Source organism: Mesoplodon mirus (assembly GCF_964341445.2).
Source record: "Mesoplodon mirus genome assembly, chromosome: 10".
Lineage (NCBI taxonomy): Eukaryota > Metazoa > Chordata > Mammalia > Artiodactyla > Ziphiidae > Mesoplodon > Mesoplodon mirus.
Window position 1 is genome coordinate 73,035,893 of NC_138986.1, and position 18,658 is coordinate 73,054,550.

Sequence of the window (18,658 nt, forward strand, 5' to 3'; positions counted from 1 at the left end):
CCACACCAGCGACAGCACGCAGGCCAACTTGGTGCCTGCAGGCCAGCCAGGGTGGTCCTGGCCCCGGGCGCTCTTCCAGAAGCTTTCCATTGCCCTGCCTGAGATACCCCTCCTGTCCCGGCCCCCACTGCTTTTTTCCTTCCTCACCTCTGTCCGGAGAGAAATTCCAGCGGAAGGTATGGGTGACACAACCTCTTCTTTACAGGCGGCAGCCTGGCACCTCCTGCAGAAAGGCCAGCAGAACCCCACTCACACCGGGCCACCCACAAAGCTGTGGCCCCTCACTCCCTCCCACCAGCACAGCCCCGAGACTGCTGACGGGGCAGAGAATATGGAGTCAGGCACAGCTTCAGGGGCTATTGCTGCCTGGAGCGCTGTTTATATTGACCTCAACGATGCACACCTGGGGAGGGCGGGCCGGCAGGGTAAGGCTGCCCAGGTCAGCTAATCCACAACCCTCAGGGAATCACATTGTTGAAAATGGACCCCGCTAAGGCAGAAGAGAAGCCAAGGGAAAAAAGGACACAATGCCATTTGCAGCACCGTAGATGAGTCTAGAAGTAATCACGTGACTTGTAGTAAGTCAGAAAGTGAAAGACACATATCATATCATATCACTTATAGGTGTTACCTAAAAATGGATACCAGGGCATATATTTCCACGGAGAAAGGAAATCACAGATTCATTAAACAGACTTATGGTTCACCAATGGAAAGGTGTGAGGATTTGTTTCATTACGATATCGGGGTTAACAGACATATACAAACACAGGTGACATATATAATCACCAAAGACCTACAGAATACCAAGAGAGGACTACTCAACATTCTGTCATAACGTACATGGGAAAAGGAGCCCAGGAAGAACAGACATCTGTATATGTGTAAAAGAACCACATCTTCCACACCTACAACAAGCCAAACATTGTAATCAAACTTGCTGTAATAAAAAATAAAAAATTAAATTAAAAACATGAACAAGAAGTAGTGAGACAAACGTGAGGGGATTTCTCCTGGCACATTCCATTCTAAACTCCAATCTAGAACACCACTTCCACTGAGGCTCTCTTGCCCTAGTAACCAGATTTGGTAAGGGTGAACAGCTGCCACCTTGTGGCCGTTTCACACAACAGCAGCTTTAATCCCAACGCTAATGGTCAGTTGATATTCAAAATCATTGAAGGCCTGTAAATGACACCTGCCCTGAAAACAAATCTTGGCGTCACATATTGACCAAAAAATTCAAAGGACGTCCATATTTCAAAACGACCGTTTCAAAAGGCATATTTTACGCACATTAGTGTTCTGCTTCTTTTCCTTTCTTTCCTCTTTTTTTAAAAAAAACGGGAATGGAAAAAGGCATCCCTCAGAATGGGCGAAAATCGTTGCAGACGAATCAATGGACAGAGGTTTAATCTCCAATATATATAAACAGCTCATGCAGCTTAATATTAAAAAAGCAAACAACCCAAAAAAAATGAGCAGAAGATCTAAAGAGACGTTTCTTCAAAGGAGACACAGAGATGGCCAAGATGCACATGAAAAGCTGCTCAACAGCACTAATTATTAGAGAAATGCAAATCAAAACTACAATGAGGTATCACCTCACACCTGTTAGAATCGGCATCATCAGAAAATCTACAAACAACCAATTCTGGGGAGGGTGTGGACAAAAGGAGCCCTCTTCCACTATTGGTGGGAATGTAAATTGATACAGTCACTATGGAGTTTCCTTAAAAAAACTAGAAATAGAATTACCATCTGATCCAGCAATCCCACTTCTGGGCATATACCCAGAGAAAACCGTAAATCAAAAAGGCACATTCACCACAATGTTCGTTGCAGCACTATTTACAATAGCCAGGTAATGGAAGCAACCTAAATGCCCACAGACAGATGAATGGATAAAGTTGTGGTACATATATAAAATGGAATATTACTCGGCCATAAAAAGGAATGAAACTGGGTCATTTGTAGAGACATCGATGGATCGAGAGACTGTCATACAGAATGAAGTAAGTCAGAAAGAGGAAAACAAATATTGTATATTAATGCATATATGTGGAGCCTAAAAATGGTACAGATGAACTGGTTTGCAGGGAAGAAATAGAGACACAGAGGTAGAGAACAAACGTATGGACACCAAGTGTGGGAAACCGTGTTGTGGTGGTGGTGGGATGACTTGGGAGTTTGGGATTGACCTGTATACATGTATATGCATAAAATACATAACTAATAATAGCGTGCTGTATAAAAATAAATAAATAAAACTAAATTTCAAAATTTTAAAAAATAAAATTTAAAAATAAAACAGAAAAAAGTTCTTCCCGTCACACAGATGTATTTATAGGAATGAATTATTTCCATGCTTATATCTATAAATACATAAAAGGGGAATAAAACCTAACTTGAACCATAAAATAAAAAAAAAAACACCTGAACCCACGAGTTATACAGAGGAAAATCCTATCAGGGCACTTGCTCCAGTGGTAAACAATTCTGAAATTGGTCAGAGGTGGGGAACCATCCCCCATACAGCCAGCAACCCACCCCCCACGCAAGGAGCGTCCTCATTGCAAAGCTGGGGGACCATGCCGAGGCATCTCTGAGTAAACGTGAGCTGAGCCCCAGGCCAGCTGCTGCTGAACTGTTCCCACCCTTTCCAGGTAAAACACCTGAATATGTACATGGGATTGAAAGCCTAGAGGAAGGACCTTGGAGCCACACCAGCGACAGCACGCAGGCCAACTTGGTGCCTGCAGGCCAGCCAGGGTGGTCCTGGCCCCGGGCGCTCTTCCAGAAGCTTTCCATTGTCCTGCCTGAGATACCCCTCCTGTCCCGGCCCCCACTGCTTTTTTCCTTCCTCACCTCTGTCCGGAGAGAAATTCCAGCGGAAGGTATGGGTGACACAACCTCTTCTTTACAGGCGGCAGCCTGGCAACTCCTGCAGAAAGGCCAGCAGAACCCCACTCACACCAGGCCACCCACAAAGCTGTGGCCCCTCACTCCCTCCCACCAGCACAGCCCCGAGACTGCTGACGGGGCAGAGAATATGGAGTCAGGCACAGCTTCAGGGGCTATTGCTGCATGGAGCTCTGTTTATATTGACCTCAACGAGGCAAACCTGGGGAGGGCGGGCCGGCAAGGTAAGGCTGCCCAGGTCAGCTAATCCACAACCCTCAGGGAATCACATTGTTGAAAATGGACCCCGCTAAGGCAGAAGAGAAGCCAAGGGAAAAAAGGACACAATGCCATTTGCGGCACCGTAGATGAGTCTACAAGTAATCACGTGACTTGTAGTAAGTCAGAAAGTGAAAGACACATATCATATTATATCACTTGTAGGTGTTACCTAAAAATGGATACCAGGGCAGATATTTCCACGGAGAAGGGCAATCACAGATTCATTAAACAAACTTATGGTTCACCAATGGAAAGGTGTGAGGATTGGTTTCATTACGATATCGGGGTTAACAGACATATACAAACACAGGTGACATATATAATCACCAAAGACCTACAGAATACCAAGAGAGGACTACTCAACATTCTGTCATAACGTACATGGGAAAAGGATCCCAGGAAGAACAGTCATCTGTATATGTGTAAAAGAACCACATCTTCCACACCTACAAGAAGCCAAACATTGTAATCAAACTTGCTGTAATAAAAAATAAAAAATTAAATTAAAAACACGAACAAGAAGTAGGGAGACGAACGTGAGGGGCTTTCTCCTGGCACATTCCATTCTAAACTCCTATCTAGAACACCACTTCCACTGAGGCTCTCTTGCCCTAGTAACCAGATTTGGTAAGGGTGAACTGCTGCCACCTTGTGGCCGTTTCACACAACAGCAGCTTTAATCCCAGCGCTAATGGTCAGTTGATATTCAAAATCATTGCAGGCCTGTAAATGACACCTGCCCTGAAAACAAATCCTGGGGTCACATATCGACCAAGAAATTCAAAGGACGTCCATATTTCAAAACGACCGTTTCAAAAGGCATATTTTACGCACATTAGTGTTCTGCTTCTTTTCCTTTCTTTCCTTTTTTGTTAAAAAACACGGGAATGGAAAAAGGCATCCCTCAGAATGGGCGAAAATCGTTGCAGACGAATCAATGGACAGAGGTTTAATCTCCAATATACATAAACAGCTCATGCAGCTTAATATTAAAAAAACAAACAACCCCCAAAAAAATGGGCAGAAGATCTAAAGAGACGTTTCTTCAAAGGAGACATAGAGATGGCCAAGACGCACATGAAAAGCTGCTCAACAGCACTAATTATTAGAGAAATGCAAATCAAAACTACAATGAGGTATCACCTCACACCTGTTAGAATCGGCATCATCAGAAAATCTACAAACAACCAATTCTGGGGAGGGTGTGGACAAAAGGAGCCCTCTTCCACTATTGGTGGGAATGTAAATTGATACAGTCACTATGGAGTTTCCTTAAAAAAACTAGAAATAGAATTACCATCTGATCCAGCAATCCCACTTCTGGGCATATACCCAGAGAAAACCGTAAATCAAAAAGGCACATTCACCACAATGTTCGTTGCAGCACTATTTACAATAGCCAGGTAATGGAAGCAACCTAAATGCCCACAGACAGATGAATGGATAAAGTTGTGGTACATATATAAAATGGAATATTACTCGGCCATAAAAAGGAATGAAACTGGGTCATTTGTAGAGACATCGATGGATCGAGAGACTGTCATACAGAATGAAGTAAGTCAGAAAGAGGAAAACAAATATTGTATATTAATGCATATATGTGGAGCCTAAAAATGGTACAGATGAACTGGTTTGCAGGGAAGAAATAGAGACACAGAGGTAGAGAACAAACGTATGGACACCAAGTGTGGGAAACCGTGTTGTGGTGGTGGTGGGATGACTTGGGAGTTTGGGATTGACCTGTATACATGTATATGCATAAAATACATAACTAATAATAACGTGCTGTATAAAAAAAATAAATAAAATTAAATTTCAATATTTTAAGAAAATAAAATTTAAAAATAAAACAGAAAAAAGTTCTTCCCGTCACACAGATGTATTTATAGGAATGAATTATTTCCATGCTTATATCTATAAATACATAAAAGGGGAATAAAATCTAACTTGAACCATAAAATAAAAAAAAAACACCTGAACCCACGAGTTATACAGAGGAAAATCCTATCAGGGCACTTGCTCCAGTGGTAAACAATTCTGAAATTGGTCAGAGGTGGGGAACCATCTCCCATACAGCCAGCAACCCACCCCCCACGCAAGGAGCGTCCTCATTGCAAAGCTGGGGGACCATGCCGAGGCATCTCTGAGTAAACGTGAGCTGAGCCCCAGGCCAGCTGCTGCTGAACTGTTCCCACCCTTTCCAGGTAAAACACCTGAATATGTACAAGGGATTGAAAGCCTAGAGGAAGGACCGTGGAGCCACACCAGCGACAGCACGCAGGCCAACTTGGTGCCTGCAGGCCAGCCAGGGTGGTCCTGGCCCCGGGCGCTCTTCCAGAAGCTTTCCATTGTCCTGCCTGAGATACCCCTCCTGTCCCGGCCCCCACTGCTTTTTTCCTTCCTCACCTCTGTCCGCAGAGAAATTCCAGCGGAAGGTATGGGTGACACAACCTCTTCTTTACAGGCGGCAGCCTGGCAACTCCTGCAGAAAGGCCAGCAGAACCCCACTCACACCGGGCCACCCACAAAGCTGTGGCCCCTCACTCCCTCCCACCAGCACAGCCCCGAGACTGCTGACGGGGCAGAGAATATGGAGTCAGGCACAGCTTCAGGGGCTATTGCTGCCTGGAGCTCTGTTTATATTGACCTCAACGAGGCACACCTGGGGAGGGCGGGCCGGCAAGTTAAGGCTGCCCAGGTCAGCTAATCCACAACCCTCAGGGAATCACATTGTTGAAAATGGACCCCGCTAAGGCAGAAGAGAAGCCAAGGGAAAAAAGGACACAATGCCATTTGCGGCACCGTAGATGAGTCTACAAGTAATCACGTGACTTGTAGTAAGTCAGAAAGTGAAAGACACATATCATATTATATCACTTGTAGGTGTTACCTAAAAATGGATATCAGGGCAGATATTTCCACGGAGAAGGGCAATCACAGATTCATTAAACAAACTTATGGTTCACCAATGGAAAGGTGTGAGGATTGGTTTCATTACGATATCGGGGTTAACAGACATATACAAACACAGGTGACATATATAATCACCAAAGACCTACAGAATACCAAGAGAGGACTACTCAACATTCTGTCATAACGTACATGGGAAAAGGATCCCAGGAAGAACAGTCATCTGTATATGTGTAAAAGAACCACATCTTCCACACCTACAAGAAGCCAAACATTGTAATCAAACTTGCTGTAATAAAAAATAAAAAATTAAATTAAAAACACGAACAAGAAGTAGGGAGACGAACGTGAGGGGCTTTCTCCTGGCACATTCCATTCTAAACTCCTATCTAGAACACCACTTCCACTGAGGCTCTCTTGCCCTAGTAACCAGATTTGGTAAGGGTGAACTGCTGCCACCTTGTGGCCGTTTCACACAACAGCAGCTTTAATCCCAGCGCTAATGGTCAGTTGATATTCAAAATCATTGCAGGCCTGTAAATGACACCTGCCCTGAAAACAAATCCTGGGGTCACATATCGACCAAAAAATTCAAAGGACGTCCATATTTCAAAACGACCGTTTCAAAAGGTATATTTTACGCACATTAGTGTTCTGCTTCTTTTCCTTTCTTTCCTTTTTTGTTAAAAAACACGGGAATGGAAAAAGGCATCCCTCAGGATGGGCGAAAATCGTTGCAGACGAATCAATGGACAGAGGTTTAATCTCCAATATATATAAACAGCTCATGCAGCTTAATATTAAAAAAACAAACAACCCAAAAAGAATGGGCAGAAGATCTAAAGAGACGTTTCTTCAAAGGAGACATAGAGATGGCCAAGACGCACATGAAAAGCTGCTCAACAGCACTAATTATTAGAGAAAAGCAAATCAAAACTACAATGAGGTATCACCTCACACCTGTTAGAATCGGCATCATCAGAAAATCTACAAACAACCAATTCTGGGGAGGGTGTGGACAAAAGGAGCCCTCTTCCACTATTGGTGGGAATGTAAATTGATACAGTCACTATGGAGTTTCCTTAAAAAAATTAGAAATAGAATTACCATCTGATCCAGCAATCCCACTTCTGGGCATATACCCAGAGAAAACCGTAAATCAAAAAGGCACATTCACCACAATGTTCGTTGCAGCACTATTTACAATAGCCAGGTAATGGAAGCAACCTAAATGCCCACAGACAGATGAATGGATAAAGTTGTGGTACATATATAAAATGGAATATTACTCGGCCATAAAAAGGAATGAAACTGGGTCATTTGTAGAGACATCGATGGATCGAGAGACTGTCATACAGAATGAAGTAAGTCAGAAAGAGGAAAACAAATATTGTATATTAATGCATATATGTGGAGCCTAAAAATGGTACAGATGAACTGGTTTGCAGGGAAGAAATAGAGACACAGAGGTAGAGAACAAACGTATGGACACCAAGTGTGGGAAACCGTGTTGTGGTGGTGGTGGGATGACTTGGGAGTTTGGGATTGAACTGTATACATGTATATGCATAAAATACATAACTAATAATAACGTGCTGTATAAAAAAAATAAATAAAATTAAATTTCAAAATTTTAAAAAAATAAAATTTAAAAATAAAACAGAAAAAAGTTCTTCCCGTCACACAGATGTATTTATAGGAATGAATTATTTCCATGCTTATATCTATAAATACATAAAAGGGGAATAAAATCTTACTTGAACCATAAAATAATAAAAAAAAAAACACCTGAACCCACGAGTTATACAGAGGAAAACCCTATCAGGGCACTTGCTCCAGTGGTAAACAATTCTGAAATTGGTCAGAGGTGGGGAACCATCTCCCATACAGCCAGCAACCCACCCCCCACGCAAGGAGCGTCCTCATTGCAAAGCTGGGGGACCATGCCGAGGCATCTCTGAGTAAACGTGAGCTGAGCCCCAGGCCAGCTGCTGCTGAACTGTTCCCACCCTTTCCAGGTAAAACACCTGAATATGTACAAGGGATTGAAAGCCTAGAGGAAGGACCGTGGAGCCACACCAGCGACAGCACGCAGGCCAACTTGGTGCCTGCAGGCCAGCCAGGGTGGTCCTGGCCCCGGGCGCTCTTCCAGAAGCTTTCCATTGTCCTGCCTGAGATACCCCTCCTGTCCCGGCCCCCACTGCTTTTTTCCTTCCTCACCTCTGTCCGGAGAGAAATTCCAGCGGAAGGTATGGGTGACACAACCTCTTCTTTACAGGCGGCAGCCTGGCAACTCCTGCAGAAAGGCCAGCAGAACCCCACTCACACCGGGCCACCCACAAAGCTGTGGCCCCTCACTCCCTCCCACCAGCACAGCCCCGAGACTGCTGACGGGGCAGAGAATATGGAGTCAGGCACAGCTTCAGGGGCTATTGCTGCCTGGAGCTCTGTTTATATTGACCTCAACGAGGCAAACCTGGGGAGGGCGGGCCGGCAAGGTAAGGCTGCCCAGGTCAGCTAATCCACAACCCTCAGGGAATCACATTGTTGAAAATGGACCCCGCTAAGGCAGAAGAGAAGCCAAGGGAAAAAAGGACACAATGCCATTTGCGGCACCGTAGATGAGTCTAGAAGTAATCACGTGACTTGTAGTAAGTCAGAAAGTGAAAGACACATATCATATTATATCACTTGTAGGTGTTACCTAAAAATGGATACCAGGGCAGATATTTCCACGGAGAAGGGCAATCACAGATTCATTAAACAAACTTATGGTTCACCAATGGAAAGGTGTGAGGATTGGTTTCATTACGATATCGGGGTTAACAGACATATACAAACACAGGTGACATATATAATCACCAAAGACCTACAGAATACCAAGAGAGGACTACTCAACATTCTGTCATAACGTACATGGGAAAAGGATCCCAGGAAGAACAGTCATCTGTATATGTGTAAAAGAACCACATCTTCCACACCTACAAGAAGCCAAACATTGTAATCAAACTTGCTGTAATAAAAAATAAAAAATTAAATTAAAAACACGAACAAGAAGTAGGGAGACGAACGTGAGGGGCTTTCTCCTGGCACATTCCATTCTAAACTCCTATCTAGAACACCACTTCCACTGAGGCTCTCTTGCCCTAGTAACCAGATTTGGTAAGGGTGAACTGCTGCCACCTTGTGGCCGTTTCACACAACAGCAGCTTTAATCCCAGCGCTAATGGTCAGTTGATATTCAAAATCATTGCAGGCCTGTAAATGACACCTGCCCTGAAAACAAATCCTGGGGTCACATATCGACCAAAAAATTCAAAGGACGTCCATATTTCAAAACGACCGTTTCAAAAGGCATATTTTACGCACATTAGTGTTCTGCTTCTTTTCCTTTCTTTCCTTTTTTGTTAAAAAACACGGGAATGGAAAAAGGCATCCCTCAGAATGGGCGAAAATCGTTGCAGACGAATCAATGGACAGAGGTTTAATCTCCAATATATATAAACAGCTCATGCAGCTTAATATTAAAAAAAACAAACAACCCCCCATAAAATGGGCAGAAGATCTAAAGAGACGTTTCTTCAAAGGAGACATAGAGATGGCCAAGACGCACATGAAAAGCTGCTCAACAGCACTAATTATTAGAGAAATGCAAATCAAAACTACAATGAGGTATCACCTCACACCTGTTAGAATCGGCATCATCAGAAAATCTACAAACAACCAATTCTGGGGAGGGTGTGGACAAAAGGAGCCCTCTTCCACTATTGGTGGGAATGTAAATTGATACAGTCACTATGGAGTTTCCTTAAAAAAATTAGAAATAGAATTACCATCTGATCCAGCAATCCCACTTCTGGGCATATACCCAGAGAAAACCGTAAATCAAAAAGGCACATTCACCACAATGTTCGTTGCAGCACTATTTACAATAGCCAGGTAATGGAAGCAACCTAAATGCCCACAGACAGATGAATGGATAAAGTTGTGGTACATATATAAAATGGAATATTACTCGGCCATAAAAAGGAATGAAACTGGGTCATTTGTAGAGACATCGATGGATCGAGAGACTGTCATACAGAATGAAGTAAGTCAGAAAGAGGAAAACAAATATTGTATATTAATGCATATATGTGGAGCCTACAAATGGTACAGATGAAGTGGTTTGCAGGGAAGAAATAGAGACACAGAGGTAGAGAACAAACGTATGGACACCAAGTGTGGGAAGCCATGGGGTGGTGGTGGTGGGATGAGTTGGGAGTTTGGGATTGACCTGTGTACATGTATATGCATTAAATACATAACTAATAATAACGTGCTGTATAAAAAAAATAAATAAAATTAAATTTCAAAATTTTAAAAAATAAAATTTAAAAATAAAACAGAAAAAAGTTCTTCCCATCACACAGATGTATTTATAGGAATGAATTATTTCCATGCTTCTATCTATAAATACATAAAAGAGGAATAAAATCTAACTTGAACCATAAAAGAAAAAAAAACCTGCACCCACGAGTTATACAGAGGAAAACCCTATCAGGGCACTTGCTCCAGTGGTAAACAATTCTTAAATTGGTCAGAGGTGGGGAAGCATCTCCCATACAGCCATCAAACCACCCCCCACGCAAGGAGCGTCCTCATTGCAAAGCTGGGGGACCGTGCCGTGGCATCTGTGAATAAACGTGAGCTGAGCCCCAGGCCAGCTGCTGCTGAACTGTTCCCACCATTTCCAGGTAAAACACCTGAATATGTACAAGGGCTTGAAAGCCTAGAGGAAGGTCCGTGGAGCCACACCAGCGAAAGCACGCAGGCCAACTTGGTGCCTGCAGGCCAGCCAGGGTGTTCCTGGCCCCGGGCGCTCTTCCAGAAGCTTTCCATTGCCCTGCCTGAGATACCCCTCCTGTCCCGGCCCCCACTGCCTTTTTACTTCCTCACCTCTGTCCGGAGAGAAATTCCAGTGGAAGGTATGTGTGACACAACCTCTTTTTACAGGCGACAGCCTGGCAACTCCTGCAGAAAGGCCAGCAGAACCCCACTCACATCGGGCCACCCACAAAGCTGTGGGCCCTCACTCCCTCCCACCAGCACAGCCCCGAGACTGCTGACGGGGCAGAGAATATGGAGTCAGGCACAGCTTCAGGGGCTATTGCTGCCTGGAGCGCTGTTTATATTGACCTCAACGAGGCACACCTGGGGAGGGCGGGCCGGCAGGGTAAGGCTGCCCAGGTCAGCTAATCCACAACCCTCAGGGAATCACATTGTTGAAAATGGACCCCGCTAAGGCAGAAGTGAAGCCAAGGGAAAAAAGGACACAATGCCATTTGCAGCACCGTAGATGAGTCTAGAAGTAATCACGTGACTTGTAGTAAGTCAGAAAGTGAAAGACACATATCATATCATATCACTTATAGGTGTTACCTAGAAATGGATACAAGGACAGATATTTCCACGGAGAAGGGCAATCACAGATTCATTAAACAAACTTATGGTTCACCAATGGAAAGGTGTGAGGATTGGTTTCATTACGATATCTGGGTTAACAGACATATACAAACACAGGTGACATATATAATCACCAAAGACCTACAGAATACCAAGAGAGGACTACTCAACATTCTGTCATAACGTACCTGGGCAAAGGATCCCAGGAAGAACAGACATGTGTATATGCGTAAAAGAACCACATCTTCCACACCTACAACAAGCCAAACATTGTAATCAAACTTGCTGTAATAAAAAATAAAAAAATTAAATTAAAAACACGAACAAGAAGTAGTGAGACAAACGTGAGGGGCTTTCTCCTGGCACATTCCATTCTAAACTCCAATCTAGAACACCACTTCCACTGAGGCTCTCTTGCCCTAGTAACCAGATTTGGTAAGGGTGAACTGCTGCCACCTTGTGGCCGTTTCACACAACAGCAGCTTTAATCCCAACGCTAATGGTCAGTTGATATTCAAAATCATTGCAGGCCTGTAAATGACACCTGCCCTGAAAACAAATCCTGGGGTCACATATCGACCAAAAAATTCAAAGGACGTCCATATTTCAAAACGACCGTTTCAAAAGGCATATTTTACGCACATTAGTGTTCTGCTTCTTTTCCTTTCTTTCCTTTTTTGTTAAAAAACACGGGAATGGAAAAAGGCATCTCTCAGAATGGGCGAAAATCGTTGCAGACGAATCAATGGACAGAGGTTTAATCTCCAATATATATAAACAGCTCATGCAGCTTAATATTAAAAAAACAAACAACCCAAAAAAAATGAGCAGAAGATCTAAAGAGACGTTTCTTCAAAGGAGACACAGAGATGGCCAAGATGCACATGAAAAGCTGCTCAACAGCACTAATTATTAGAGAAATGCAAATCAAAACTACAATGAGGTATCACCTCACACCTGTTAGAATCGGCATCATCAGAAAATCTACAAACAACCAATTCTGGGGAGGGTGTGGACAAAAGGAGCCCTCTTCCACTATTGGTGGGAATGTAAATTGATACAGTCACTATGGAGAACAGTATGGAGTTTCCTTAAAAAAACTAGAAATAGAATTACCATCTGATCCAGCAATCCCACTTCTGGGCATATACCCAGAGAAAACCGTACATCAAAAAGGCACATTCACCACAATGTTCATTGCAGCACTATTTACAATAGCCAGGTAATGGAAGCAACCTAAATGCCCACAGACAGATGAATGGACAAAGATGTGGTACATATATGAAATGGAATATTACTCGGCCATAAAAAGGAATGAAACTGGGTCATTTGTAGAGACATCGATGGATCGAGAGACTGTCATACAGAATGAAGTAATTCAGAAAGAGGAAAACAAATATTGTATATTAATGCATATATGTGGAGCCTAAAAATGGTACAGATGAACTGGTTTGCAGGGAAGAAATAGAGACACAGAGGTAGAGAACAAACGTATGGACACCAAGTGTGGGAAGCCATGGGCTGTTGGTGGTGGGATGAGTTGGGAGTTTGGGATTGACCTGTGTACAGGTATATGCATAAAATACATAACTAATCATAACGTGCTGTATAAAAAAATAAATAAAATTAAATTTCAAAATTTTAAAAAATAAAATTTAAAAATAAAACAGAAAAACGTTCTTCCCGTCACACAGATGTATTTATAGGAATGAATTATTTCCATGTTTATATCTATAAATACATAAAAGAGGAATAAAATCTAACTTGAACCATAAAAGAAAAAAAAAACCTGAACCCACGAGTTATACAGAGGAAAACCCTATCAGGGCACTCGCTCCAGTGGTAAACAATTCTGAAATTGGTCAGAGGTGGGGAACCATCTCCCATACAGCCATCAACCCAACCCCCATGCAAGGAGCGTCCTCATTGCAAAGCTGGGGGACAGTGCCGAGGCATCTGTGAGTAAACGTGAGCTGAGCCCCAGGCCAGCTGCTGCTGAACTGTTCCCACCCTTTCCAGGAAAAACACCTGAATATGTACAAGGGCTTGAAAGCCTAGAGGAAGGACCGTGGAGCCACACCAGCGACAGCACGCAGGCCAACTTGGTGCCTGCAGGCCAGCCAGGGTGGTCCTGGCCCCGGGCGCTCTTCCAGAAGCTTTCCATTGCCCTGCCTGAGATACCCCTCCTGTCCCGGCCCCCACTGCTTTTTTCCTTCCTCACCTCTGTCCGGAGAGAAATTCCAGCGGAAGGTATGGGTGACACAACCTCTTCTTTACAGGCGGCAGCCTGGCACCTCCTGCAGAAAGGCCAGCAGAACCCCACTCACACCGGGCCACCCACAAAGCTGTGGCCCCTCACTCCCTCCCACCAGCACAGCCCCGAGACTGCTGACGGGGCAGAGAATATGGAGTCAGGCACAGCTTCAGGGGCTATTGCTGCCTGGAGCGCTGTTTATATTGACCTCAACGATGCACACCTGGGGAGGGCGGGCCGGCAGGGTAAGGCTGCCCAGGTCAGCTAATCCACAACCCTCAGGGAATCACATTGTTGAAAATGGACCCCGCTAAGGCAGAAGAGAAGCCAAGGGAAAAAAGGACACAATGCCATTTGCAGCACCGTAGATGAGTCTAGAAGTAATCACGTGACTTGTAGTAAGTCAGAAAGTGAAAGACACATATCATATCATATCACTTATAGGTGTTACCTAAAAATGGATACCAGGGCATATATTTCCACGGAGAAAGGAAATCACAGATTCATTAAACAGACTTATGGTTCACCAATGGAAAGGTGTGAGGATTTGTTTCATTACGATATCGGGGTTAACAGACATATACAAACACAGGTGACATATATAATCACCAAAGACCTACAGAATACCAAGAGAGGACTACTCAACATTCTGTCATAACGTACATGGGAAAAGGAGCCCAGGAAAAACAGACATCTGTATATGTGTAAAAGAACCACATCTTCCACACCTACAACAAGCCAAACATTGTAATCAAACTTGCTGTAATAAAAAATAAAAAATTAAATTAAAAACACGAACAAGAAGTAGTGAGACAAACGTGAGGGGATTTCTCCTGGCACATTCCATTCTAAACTCCAATCTAGAACACCACTTCCACTGAGGCTCTCTTGCCCTAGTAACCAGATTTGGTAAGGGTGAACAGCTGCCACCTTGTGGCCGTTTCACACAACAGCAGCTTTAATCCCAACGCTAATGGTCAGTTGATATTCAAAATCATTGCAGGCCTGTAAATGACACCTGCCCTGAAAACAAATCTTGGCGTCACATATTGACCAAAAAATTCAAAGGACGTCCATATTTCAAAACGACCGTTTCAAAAGGCATATTTTACGCACATTAGTGTTCTGCTTCTTTTCCTTTCTTTCCTCTTTTTTTAAAAAAAACGGGAATGGAAAAAGGCATCCCTCAGAATGGGCGAAAATCGTTGCAGACGAATCAATGGACAGAGGTTTAATCTCCAATATATATAAACAGCTCATGCAGCTTAATATTAAAAAAGCAAACAACCCAAAAAAAATGAGCAGAAGATCTAAAGAGACGTTTCTTCAAAGGAGACACAGAGATGGCCAAGATGCACATGAAAAGCTGCTCAACAGCACTAATTATTAGAGAAATGCAAATCAAAACTACAATGAGGTATCACCTCACACCTGTTAGAATCGGCATCATCAGAAAATCTACAAACAACCAATTCTGGGGAGGGTGTGGACAAAAGGAGCCCTCTTCCACTATTGGTGGGAATGTAAATTGATACAGTCACTATGGAGTTTCCTTAAAAAAACTAGAAATAGAATTACCATCTGATCCAGCAATCCCACTTCTGGGCATATACCCAGAGAAAACCGTAAATCAAAAAGGCACATTCACCACAATGTTCGTTGCAGCACTATTTACAATAGCCAGGTAATGGAAGCAACCTAAATGCCCACAGACAGATGAATGGATAAAGTTGTGGTACATATATAAAATGGAATATTACTCGGCCATAAAAAGGAATGAAACTGGGTCATTTGTAGAGACATCGATGGATCGAGAGACTGTCATACAGAATGAAGTAAGTCAGAAAGAGGAAAACAAATATTGTATATTAATGCATATATGTGGAGCCTAAAAATGGTACAGATGAACTGGTTTGCAGGGAAGAAATAGAGACACAGAGGTAGAGAACAAACGTATGGACACCAAGTGTGGGAAACCGTGTTGTGGTGGTGGTGGGATGACTTGGGAGTTTGGGATTGAACTGTATACATGTATATGCATAAAATACATAACTAATAATAACGTGCTGTATAAAAAAAATAAATAAAATTAAATTTCAAAATTTTAAAAAAATAAAATTTAAAAATAAAACAGAAAAAAGTTCTTCCCGTCACACAGATGTATTTATAGGAATGAATTATTTCCATGCTTATATCTATAAATACATAAAAGGGGAATAAAATCTTACTTGAACCATAAAATAATAAAAAAAAAAAACACCTGAACCCACGAGTTATACAGAGGAAAACCCTATCAGGGCACTTGCTCCAGTGGTAAACAATTCTGAAATTGGTCAGAGGTGGGGAACCATCTCCCATACAGCCAGCAACCCACCCCCCACGCAAGGAGCGTCCTCATTGCAAAGCTGGGGGACCATGCCGAGGCATCTCTGAGTAAACGTGAGCTGAGCCCCAGGCCAGCTGCTGCTGAACTGTTCCCACCCTTTCCAGGTAAAACACCTGAATATGTACAAGGGATTGAAAGCCTAGAGGAAGGACCGTGGAGCCACACCAGCGACAGCACGCAGGCCAACTTGGTGCCTGCAGGCCAGCCAGGGTGGTCCTGGCCCCGGGCGCTCTTCCAGAAGCTTTCCATTGTCCTGCCTGAGATACCCCTCCTGTCCCGGCCCCCACTGCTTTTTTCCTTCCTCACCTCTGTCCGGAGAGAAATTCCAGCGGAAGGTATGGGTGACACAACCTCTTCTTTACAGGCGGCAGCCTGGCAACTCCTGCAGAAAGGCCAGCAGAACCCCACTCACACCGGGCCACCCACAAAGCTGTGGCCCCTCACTCCCTCCCACCAGCACAGCCCCGAGACTGCTGACGGGGCAGAGAATATGGAGGCAGGCACAGCTTCAGGGGCTATTGCTGCCTGGAGCTCTGTTTATATTGACCTCAACGAGGCAAACCTGGGGAGGGCGGGCCGGCAAGGTAAGGCTGCCCAGGTCAGCTAATCCACAACCCTCAGGGAATCACATTGTTGAAAATGGACCCCGCTAAGGCAGAAGAGAAGCCAAGGGAAAAAAGGACACAATGCCATTTGCGGCACCGTAGATGAGTCTAGAAGAAATCACGTGACTTGTAGTAAGTCAGAAAGTGAAAGACACATATCATATTATATCACTTGTAGGTGTTACCTAAAAATGGATACCAGGGCAGATATTTCCACGGAGAAGGGCAATCACAGATTCATTAAACAAACTTATGGTTCACCAATGGAAAGGTGTGAGGATTGGTTTCATTACGATATCGGGGTTAACAGACATATACAAACACAGGTGACATATATAATCACCAAAGACCTACAGAATACCAAGAGAGGACTACTCAACATTCTGTCATAACGTACATGGGAAAAGGATCCCAGGAAGAACAGTCATCTGTATATGTGTAAAAGAACCACATCTTCCACACCTACAAGAAGCCAAACATTGTAATCAAACTTGCTGTAATAAAAAATAAAAAATTAAATTAAAAACACGAACAAGAAGTAGGGAGACGAACGTGAGGGGCTTTCTCCTGGCACATTCCATTCTAAACTCCTATCTAGAACACCACTTCCACTGAGGCTCTCTTGCCCTAGTAACCAGATTTGGTAAGGGTGAACTGCTGCCACCTTGTGGCCGTTTCACACAACAGCAGCTTTAATCCCAGCGCTAATGGTCAGTTGATATTCAAAATCATTGCAGGCCTGTAAATGACACCTGCCCTGAAAACAAATCCTGGGGTCACATATCGACCAAAAAATTCAAAGGACGTCCATATTTCAAAACGACCGTTTCAAAAGGCATATTTTACGCACATTAGTGTTCTGCTTCTTTTCCTTTCTTTCCTTTTTTGTTAAAAAACACGGGAATGGAAAAAGGCATCCCTCAGAATGGGCGAAAATCGTTGCAGACGAATCAATGGACAGAGGTTTAATCTCCAATATATATAAACAGCTCATGCAGCTTAATATTAAAAAAACATACAACCCAAAAAGAATGGGCAGAAGATCTAAAGAGACGTTTCTTCAAAGGAGACATAGAGATGGCCAAGACGCACATGAAAAGCTGCTCAACAGCACTAATTATTAGAGAAATGCAAATCAAAACTACAATGAGGTATCACCTCACACCTGTTAGAATCGGCATCATCAGAAAATCTACAAACAACCAATTCTGGGGAGGGTGTGGACAAAAGGAGCCCTCTTCCACTATTGGTGGGAATGTAAATTGATACAGTCACTATGGAGTTTCCTTAAAAAAATTAGAAATAGAATTACCATCTGATCCAGCAATCCCACTTCTGGGCATATACCCAGAGAAAACCGTAAATCAAAAAGGCACATTCACCACAATGTTCGTTGCAGCACTATTTACAATAGCCAGGTAATGGAAGCAACCTAAATGCCCACAGACAGATGAATGGATAAAGTTGTGGTACATATATAAAATGGAATATTACTCGGCCATAAAAAGGAATGAAACTGGGTCATTTGTAGAGACATCGATGGATCGAGAGACTGTCATACAGAATGAAGTAAGTCAGAAAGAGGAAAACAAATATTGTATATTAATGCATATATGTGGAGCCTACAAATGGTACAGATGAAGTGGTTTGCAGGGAAGAAATAGAGACACAGAGGTAGAGAACAAACGTATGGACACCAAGTGTGGGAAGCCATGGGGTGGTGGTGGTGGGATGAGTTGGGAGTTTGGGATTGACCTGTGTACATGTATATGCATTAAATACATAACTAATAATAACGTGCTGTATAAAAAAAATAAATAAAATTAAATTTCAAAATTTTAAAAAATAAAATTTAAAAATAAAACAGAAAAAAGT